We start from the raw sequence: 8,794 nt of genomic DNA on the forward strand, positions 1-8,794 counted from the left end.
CAGCCACTTGTTTCTTGTCCAGGTGTCTCTCGTTGTCTCGTCAGTTGGCTTGTATTTAGTTCCCTGGTTTTGTTCAGTCTTTGTTGGATCATTGTCGCTGTCACCACTGGTTTTTTGCTACTTTGATTTTTGGTCTTTTCAGATCTTTGTTTATTTAGATTTTAGAACTTGTTGATGAGCTGATACTTTGAATCAGGTGTGTTGGAGCAGGGAAACCTCTAAAACAGGCTTCCCCGATCCTGGTCCTCAAGGACCAAAGTTCTGCAGTTTTTAGCTGTTTTCATCCTCCAACACACCTGATTCTAAAGATCAGGATGGTTGTCAGGCTCCTGCAAAGCTTGCTGATGAGCTTGTTATATGAATCAGGTGTGTTGGAGGAGGGAAATATCTAAGGCCCAGTCCAAAGCCAGTTTCAATGTATCCTCACAAGTTTCTTACCGTTTAAGCCGTTCGTCCACACGATGGCGCGGTTTCGGAGCTTGAAACCGATCACTTTTGAAACCGGGCTCCAGAGTGGAAAAATTTCAAAACGCGTCCGTCTGGACACCATATGCAGGATACTCCTCCAGTGATGACGTAATGGTCGCAGCTTGATGACGACGCATCGTCGCAGATTGATGACGTATATGTCACGATAGCGGAGTGGAGGACCCAAATGCAGGAAGGCAGGAGAACCACGGCAGGGATGCATGTTCTACTAAACATAATTTATTTTACAAAAACACTAACAGGGGTACTGGTATAAATAAAATCTAAAAAAGTACCCCTGTTAAAGTGTACGAAAATAAGTGATGAATTAACAATGTTGCTGTTGTTTTTGTTGTAACATGCTAGCGCTAGTAACTAGCTCAAATGTTTGTAATCCAATCGATACCACTAATCAAACGTTTCAACGTGTACCGCTGCAAGGAGTGTTGAGCTAAATCTTCCGCATACGTCTTGCTTACACAAGTAACGTTAGAGGAAGCTGGGCGGGACAACATTCATCAATAACAAAAGAACATTTGGTGTCAACATAATAGAAAGACAGCTGAGCCCGCTGGAAAGTTGACCCACCACGAGGGGCGGACTCGCAATCCCGTGACGTCAGTGAATGCTCTCAAGGACAGGGGTTCCCTAACCCTGTTCTAGAGTATTCACTATTCAGATTCCGGTGCTCCAGAATACCTTACATAGGGAAATTAGAGCACTTCCCCAGTAGAAATGATTAAAACTTAAGACTTATTTTCATGGATGGATGTTGCACAATTACATTGCTGTCTTTATATGACTGTCAAGTCAAAGTCAGCATTTTGGATTTTTGACCATTTAATAATAATAATAATAATAATAATAATAATAATAATTAATTATTATTTTTTAAGCTGATATCTTTTTTTTTTTCTTTTTTTTTCAGGAGAGCTCAGTATTGTTCATTCGATTAAACATCATCATTGCTCTCCTTTTTTTTCTTAAAAAAAAATTCTCTTTTTTTTAAAAATATATATACATATATATATATATATGTATATATATACATATATATATATATTTTTTTTTTTTTGTATGTGTGTGTGCGTGCGTGCGTGCGTGCGTGCGAGCGTATGTGTGCGAGCGTGTGTATTCATCAGTTCACCTAAAGCCCATTAAAAAAAATCCCATACTAATAATATAATATAATAATAAATTGCCAAATGCAGAAACATCAATGTAAGTTATCACGATGTGGTGGCTCTCGCTAACAGACAGAATTAAGTAACCAGAATTAGGTTAAAAATTTCTATATACGTAGACCATGTTTCTATAAATTTTGATATTTGGTTTTTATTTGAGGCAGATATTTTTTCCATTAAAATGTGATTTATGAGGAGGTTAGACCATTGGTCGATATTCAGAGTTTGTTTATTTTTCCAGTTAACAAGAATTGTTTTTTTAGCGATAGTAAGGGCTACAAGTGTAGATTGAAATTGTTTATGTGGTAAGTCAGTTGTTGTTAGGTCACCTAGCAAACACAAGTTTGGAGATAAAGGTATCCTACAGTCCAAAATAGCGGAAAGTTTTTCTAAGACTTTAGTCCAGAAATACATAACCGGAGTACATAACCATAAAGCATGAACATAAGTGTCTGTAGTGTTTTGTAAGCATTGGAGACAAATGTCGGAGTCTGAGAGTCCCATTTTCTTCATCATATATTGAGTAATGTATGTTCTATGAATAATTTTATATTGGATAAGTTGTAAATTTGTGTGTTTTGTAATTTTAAATGTGTTTTCACAAACTTGAATCCAAAAGTCAGATTCCGGTGCTATAGACAAGTCTGTCTCCCATTTCGAGATGGGTAAAGAGATTTTATCAGTATATGAAAGTAACTTATATATTTTTTAAAGTTTTTTTGTTGTTGTCGGAGAAAGCTTGTTAATATCTTTAGCTAAAACAGGCGGTTGGAGCGTACCCCGAAGTGTTGGAATTTTTTTCTTTATCATATTTTTAACTTGTAGATAATGTAAAAAATTTCCGTTTTTTATTTTGTATTTTTGGAGCAAGGATGTATATGATATAAACATATTATCTGAGAAGAGATGGTGGAGATGTGTAATTCCTTTCTGCTCCCACACACCTAAATAAAACGGTTGGTTGTTAAGTTGAAAGTCGAAAAGCTGATATCTAATTAAAGAGATTTTAACTACAGCTTTGTCAACAATTCATTTTTTTTAAGGGTACGAGCAGTTGTGAAAATAGAGTTCGGTATGAAAGCCTCTCCGCTAGGGGTGTGAATTGCCGAGTACCTTTCGATTCGTATCACGATTCATAGGTCACAATTCGATTCAATGCAGACTAATCCCGATGCAAATCTATAAATTGATTATTGCGACTATTATAATATTTTTTTTTACTCAAATTTAGAAAATACTAATCAGTAAATTTGTACATGTACACTGTAAGATCTGTATGAAAATTTGTATTTATTGATCTGAAAATTCAGGCTTATAACTGAGCCACTGCATTTAACAAACAGGTTGCAGTCTGTTTCATGTTTGAACAGCATGTTCCATTAATATAACATTCTTCTATGCTTAATGTGTGAATCCTAACCTTAAGTAAGATGTTTTGTTGAATATTCCCATTTAAAAAAATGATGTTTAAAAATCTATTCGGCCGTATATCAAATCGATTTGAGAATTTTGCGCTGTAATATCGCGATATATTGCAGAATCTATTTTTTCCAACACCCCCACTATCCACCTTCCCTTCAAATTCCATTTGTGCCTCTACTTCAAAGTCCCCATTTTGACGAAACCCCGAAAGGATCCCCTCCCTCTTACTTTTATCTTCTCTCTTTCACTAAAGCTTGCTTCAAGTCATTTTGGAGCATCTTCGTCAGATGTGTTTTTGTTCTGTGGGAAAGCGTTAGCGTGTTGTTGCTGCATGGGGAGCTCGAGGCTGACGTGTGGATTACACCTGATCACAGTTCAAAAAATGAATGCATGTCCCAGTTGATTTGATTTATAATGAGTTACGCACCATGCATGACTTGATATGTATTTTTAATGCATCTTAAAATGAACGTAAGTGGAAATTGCCCAGATGTTGCTGGTGAAAGTCAGCTAGGATAGGCTCCTTCATCTGCTCTGAATAAAGACAAGTGCATTGGAAATGGTTGGATGGATATTTGCAAACAGTTGTAATTTTTTTCCCCCTGTGGATTTGGGGATACAACTATGTTAACCACTAGATGTCACTCATGTGCTATAAATGGTGACAGCTCCTGCAACAGCATATTTTCAATTGGGGGGTTAGGGGTATTTTAGCTTCCCTTGGGATTTCTTTGCATCCTTACATCTTTTTTTGTTGTCGCCATTTGTCATATTCCTATAAGAGTCTATAGATGAGTTCATCAAATTGGATTCAGTGGATCTGAATCTATGCACCTCTGTTCAAATTTTGTTTTTTTGTGATACAAAATAAATAGACTAATGTGACACAACACAATTGAATTTTATAAAAATAAAAATAAATAATGTGGTTCCACAAGTGTACACAATTTATTACAGTTTTGTTTGTTTTTTTACTGTTGATTGAGCACGAAATCCAAAACAGGGCTCGGATTTTAAAAATACTACACACAAAACTCTAAACACATGTAAAAAAAAATTTTTTTTTAAATAAAATCTTAAATTACCATGTGACATACACGTGTGTCATAAGATTTAACTCTGTTTGAACCAGCTACACAGTGCAATGTTTTACTTAATCAACTTTTAGCAGTTACTAAGCGACGTACGCAACGAAAGTGCAAATACACAATATGGTAATATAGTCAAACACGACCTGTAAGGTTGGGACATGAGGACCCAAAAGCAGCAAGGCAGGGATGCCGTCAAAAAAGGGGATTTAATTAAGAAAAGGCAAACAAGGTACTTGGCAAAAATAACAAAATCAACAATGTCCAAAAACGTATAGTGTTTATGCAATCATAAAAAACTGTATAATGGGATATGACTGTGTTCAGAAATAACATTCAAACTCTTGTTAAATGGGAGTCAGTACACAGTTGTCACCTTTTAAAATGACTCTGATTATCCCTAAAGAACTCTCAGTTGTTCTAGTAGGCTTTTTCTAACATGTGTTGATTTTTCTCAGAAGCCTGACGGTAGTGATGGCCAAATGAAGCTTTTGTGAAGCACTGAACCACTTGAGCCAATTGTTAGAAATAGGTTCATTACTCCAAGCTTCAGTTACAGTGACCTCTACTGGTAAACTGCAAGGCTGCAGTGAATTTAAAGCATCTTTGCTTTGAAAATTCTTTGAAGGACTCACACTAGGATAGCATGTTCTATTGACAAATAAAGACTGATGAATGTGTGTATTTTGTTATTGAGGAAAAAGTGCTGGTAAAATATGGCATAGGTTGGGTGTGCTTGTGTAACTGACAGGGGGTCAATAAAAGATTTTTATTGAGGTACATTATTTTTTCCACTGTTTTTGGATTGAGCCGGTTTCTTTTTTTGCTCACCACTTCTCCACATTTAGAGAAAACTCGCTCGCACGGGGCCGACGATGCTGGCGTGCATCATATTACATATACTGTTTCTACACATGAACCTGACTGAGGTCAAATCAATTGAAGAAAGTAAAAAAGGTAAAGCCTATTTACATAAGCTTTACAACCAAACATTTGCTGTTCAGTGGTAAAATTATCACCTGCCACTCGAGTAACTCGGGTTCCATTCCCGTCCAAGTCAAAACGTTTTTAATTTAATTTGCGCCTCGAAAAAAAAAAAACGCTCTTCGAAAAAATAAATCAATAAATAATTGTCCCCCGGGGATAATTAAAGTTTTTTTCTGATTCTGATCTATATACATAACTTACACACCTACCTTATCAGGAGTGATCAGATTGAAGTGTTCCCACATTTCAGAACGACCTCTCCTCCTGGCTGGCTCCATGAATGACCAAATGTAACAACGCAAGGCAATGACAATTCAACAGCACCAACAACACACCGACAACCCACGAATAGTACATTGTTTAGAGCGGTCATAAAGGGTTGACGCTCAAATTCAAAACTGTTTTCAACCTGTCACCTGTCAGAATCGAGAATCACGTGATTGGACCGCGAACCAGGCATGTGATTCATTCGGGCAACGAATCAGTCGCTGCTTCGGACGTCATATGTCACGTGATTTTTTTCGCACCAGAAGAAGCTTTGAAGCAGTGGTTCTATGGAATTGTAGTTCAGGGTTTGAAGCTTGTATCGAAGCTTCAGTGTCGCACTGCCATCACTACCTGACGGTTTTGTGCGGACATTGACTGCCATTTTGAACTGTTCATATCATGCCTAGTTCTACCTTGCCTAAGGCTCAATTGCAGTTGAAAAGCTGTCTGACACCGCCATGTCCGAGTTTCATTTATGCTGTTCTTTTGGTGATGAGCCATGTTGTGTTTGCACTTTGCATATGGTCCGATTAAACCAAGGTAGAACCTTCAGGCTTCTGCAAAAAAACAACAAAAAAACTGGCATTTGAACAGGGGTGTGTAGACTTTTTAATATCCACTGTAACTGCGTTGGCTTGACACATTCAAAACATCCACTATTTGTCTTCTTTGCATATGTGGATAAAATATTTTAGCAGGACCACCGCGTACATGCAGCACTGCATACATGTTTCATATTCATATTCAAACTAGACAAATATGGATATCTGAAGCATAATGAGATGGTGTTAAAAATGTGGCCGTGGGAGATCAGTATGTGCGAGGCAACTGAAAGCGGCACCAGGAGACTATTTGTGCTTTGCTTTCTGTATTTGCTGAAGGCAACGTTATTCCCATACAGCGACTCAAATGTCATAAGCCGAGCAGATAAGAATCCACCTGGGCCGAATGACATTTGCTTGCTTACCGCTATTTGCTTGTTCGCCGAAACGCTCACGGCCTCGGCTCTGTTCTGCAATCTGTGCATTTAAAAAGGGTTTTAATACATTTAAATGTGTTTAAAGGGAGTGGATGGGGTAAAAAATAGTTGTGAGGTGTTTTGTATTATATCAAATTGAATCGGTGTTATCTGTACACTACACAACAACAAACACATAAGGATTATACGACACTCATTTTGCATCTCCACAATGTCCCATCTTATGTTACTACCATTTTGTATTTTTTTTAATGCACCTTCCCAGATCAATAATTATGTTTTATTTACGCTCATTTATACGGCATTTCTACTTTTATATGCCACACTCACGTAATTAGACTTTATGAAAAAACACAAACAAACATGTGTATGTGGGTGGGGCATGGGAAGGATAAATAATTGACAACATGAATATTTATAAGATGTTATTCACTTTCAAAGAGGATGCCAATATTCTTACAGTATTGAACGTCCATGCAGCAGATATATAGCGTAGCTAGTTTAATGCTAACATAGAATGGAAAACGTGCATTGACATGCTAATGATATGCATCGATTGTTCAATGTTAGAACCCTATTCGCAACGAATATTTGAACCAAAACTGTCAAGCAACGCACAGGTATATATTCTTTATCCTCTATGAAAAAAATATTTTAATTACAGTATTTCACTGAGTCACTTACAGAAGTTGTGAAACTATTGCTCTTTGCATGATTTTACTGTGCTGCCCTCCCAGAAGGAGCAGAACAATGAATTGAACTGGAGTATTAAAAAAACATCACGATGCACAAATGGTTTATTTACAGTATTGAATTATATTGTGACTTTTTATGTGTTATGTTATGCTATCACTGTTTTCATAAAATACAATTTTATAGAGTGCTATTTTCCTTAAAAACAAACACAACATTTTGAGGGCTATGTTGGAAATTTCCATTCATTTCAATTAGAAATTATTATTTGTGAGTCTTTTGAGTTGTGGTCATAGAAAGAAAAAAAATCGTATATCTCAAGGCACCACTGTAATTCATAAATATTTCAGATTTACTGTCAGTGTGTCATTATATAAAAAAAACAGTGGAGATATTATTGCTACTGCATAATATGTCTAGTGTCATTTTTTCAAGGGTTTGAAGAAGTTGGCAGTGATGTGTAGAGGACTGGATATATTTTACTTTTAAATCACCCCTCCTCAAGGTTTATTGGTACTTTCTAATGCAATGAACCCCCAGTGATGACCTTACAGCAAACATGAGGAGGGGGGTGGAGGGTTCGGGGGGGGGGGGGGTCCAGCGGTGATCCATGGGGCGCATTATTGCATACTGTATGTGGCTGCAAGTCTATCAAGTTATCATGCCATTAAAGCAAGGGCAGAGTGGACATCCTCTGCAATGCAGTCCAATCACAGTTCATAGAAAGGCATAGAGAGTGTGTGCAATGTGTTTGAGAAGCACTTGAAAACGGTTAGCACTGACACGGTGCGACCTTGTCACCGTAGCTATGGATAAATTGGTGTCTCTATCTAGCTGCGCGCCTACACACTTTCTTACGCTACTAAATTGAAATTTGTGTACAAACAATTTTGTTTCATCCCTCCATCCATTTCTCCCTACTTCACCTGCATACAGTACAAACCTCCAATTTAATCCAACCCTTACCCAACCGACCAACCAACCAACCAACCCCAATTTAACTAATTCACTGCCATTGACGGCTATAGACGTGAAAAATTAATTTGAACTATTTCTATTAGTTTAACATTTTTTTCCACTTTTGTTAACAAGAGTATGAAAACCTATAATTTTTTTTCGTACATTTAGAACAGATATAAAATTTGTGATTAATCATGAATTAACTATTGAAGTCATGCAATTATTTACGATCAAAAAATGTAATTGCTTAATACGCAAAAAAAAGAAGAGAAAAGATTATTAAAAATTGGGGGCATCAGGCGATTAAAATTTTTAATCGTAATTAATTGCATGACTAGTTAACTCACAATTAATCACAAATTGTATATCTGTTCTAAATGTACAATAAAAAAAATCCAGGTTTTTATACTGTATAACCCTGTTAACAAAAGTGGAAAAAAATGTTAACGAGTGAAGCCACTCGATTGATTACAATTAATTTTAATCACCTGACGCCCCTAATTTTTAATAATCTTTTCATTTTCTTCTTTAAATTTTTTTTTTAAAAAAGATTATTAAAAATTAGGGGCGTCAGGCAATTAGAATTTGCAATCGTAATTAATTGCATGATTTCACTAGTTAACTCACAATTAATCACAAATTTAATATATTTTCTAAATGTACAATAATTTTTTTTGAGGTTTTCCTACTCTTGTTAACAAAAGTGGAAAAAAATGTTAAACTAATAGAAATAGTCCAAATGAATT

Source organism: Vanacampus margaritifer, chromosome 2, assembly GCF_051991255.1.
Source record: "Vanacampus margaritifer isolate UIUO_Vmar chromosome 2, RoL_Vmar_1.0, whole genome shotgun sequence".
Lineage (NCBI taxonomy): Eukaryota > Metazoa > Chordata > Actinopteri > Syngnathiformes > Syngnathidae > Vanacampus > Vanacampus margaritifer.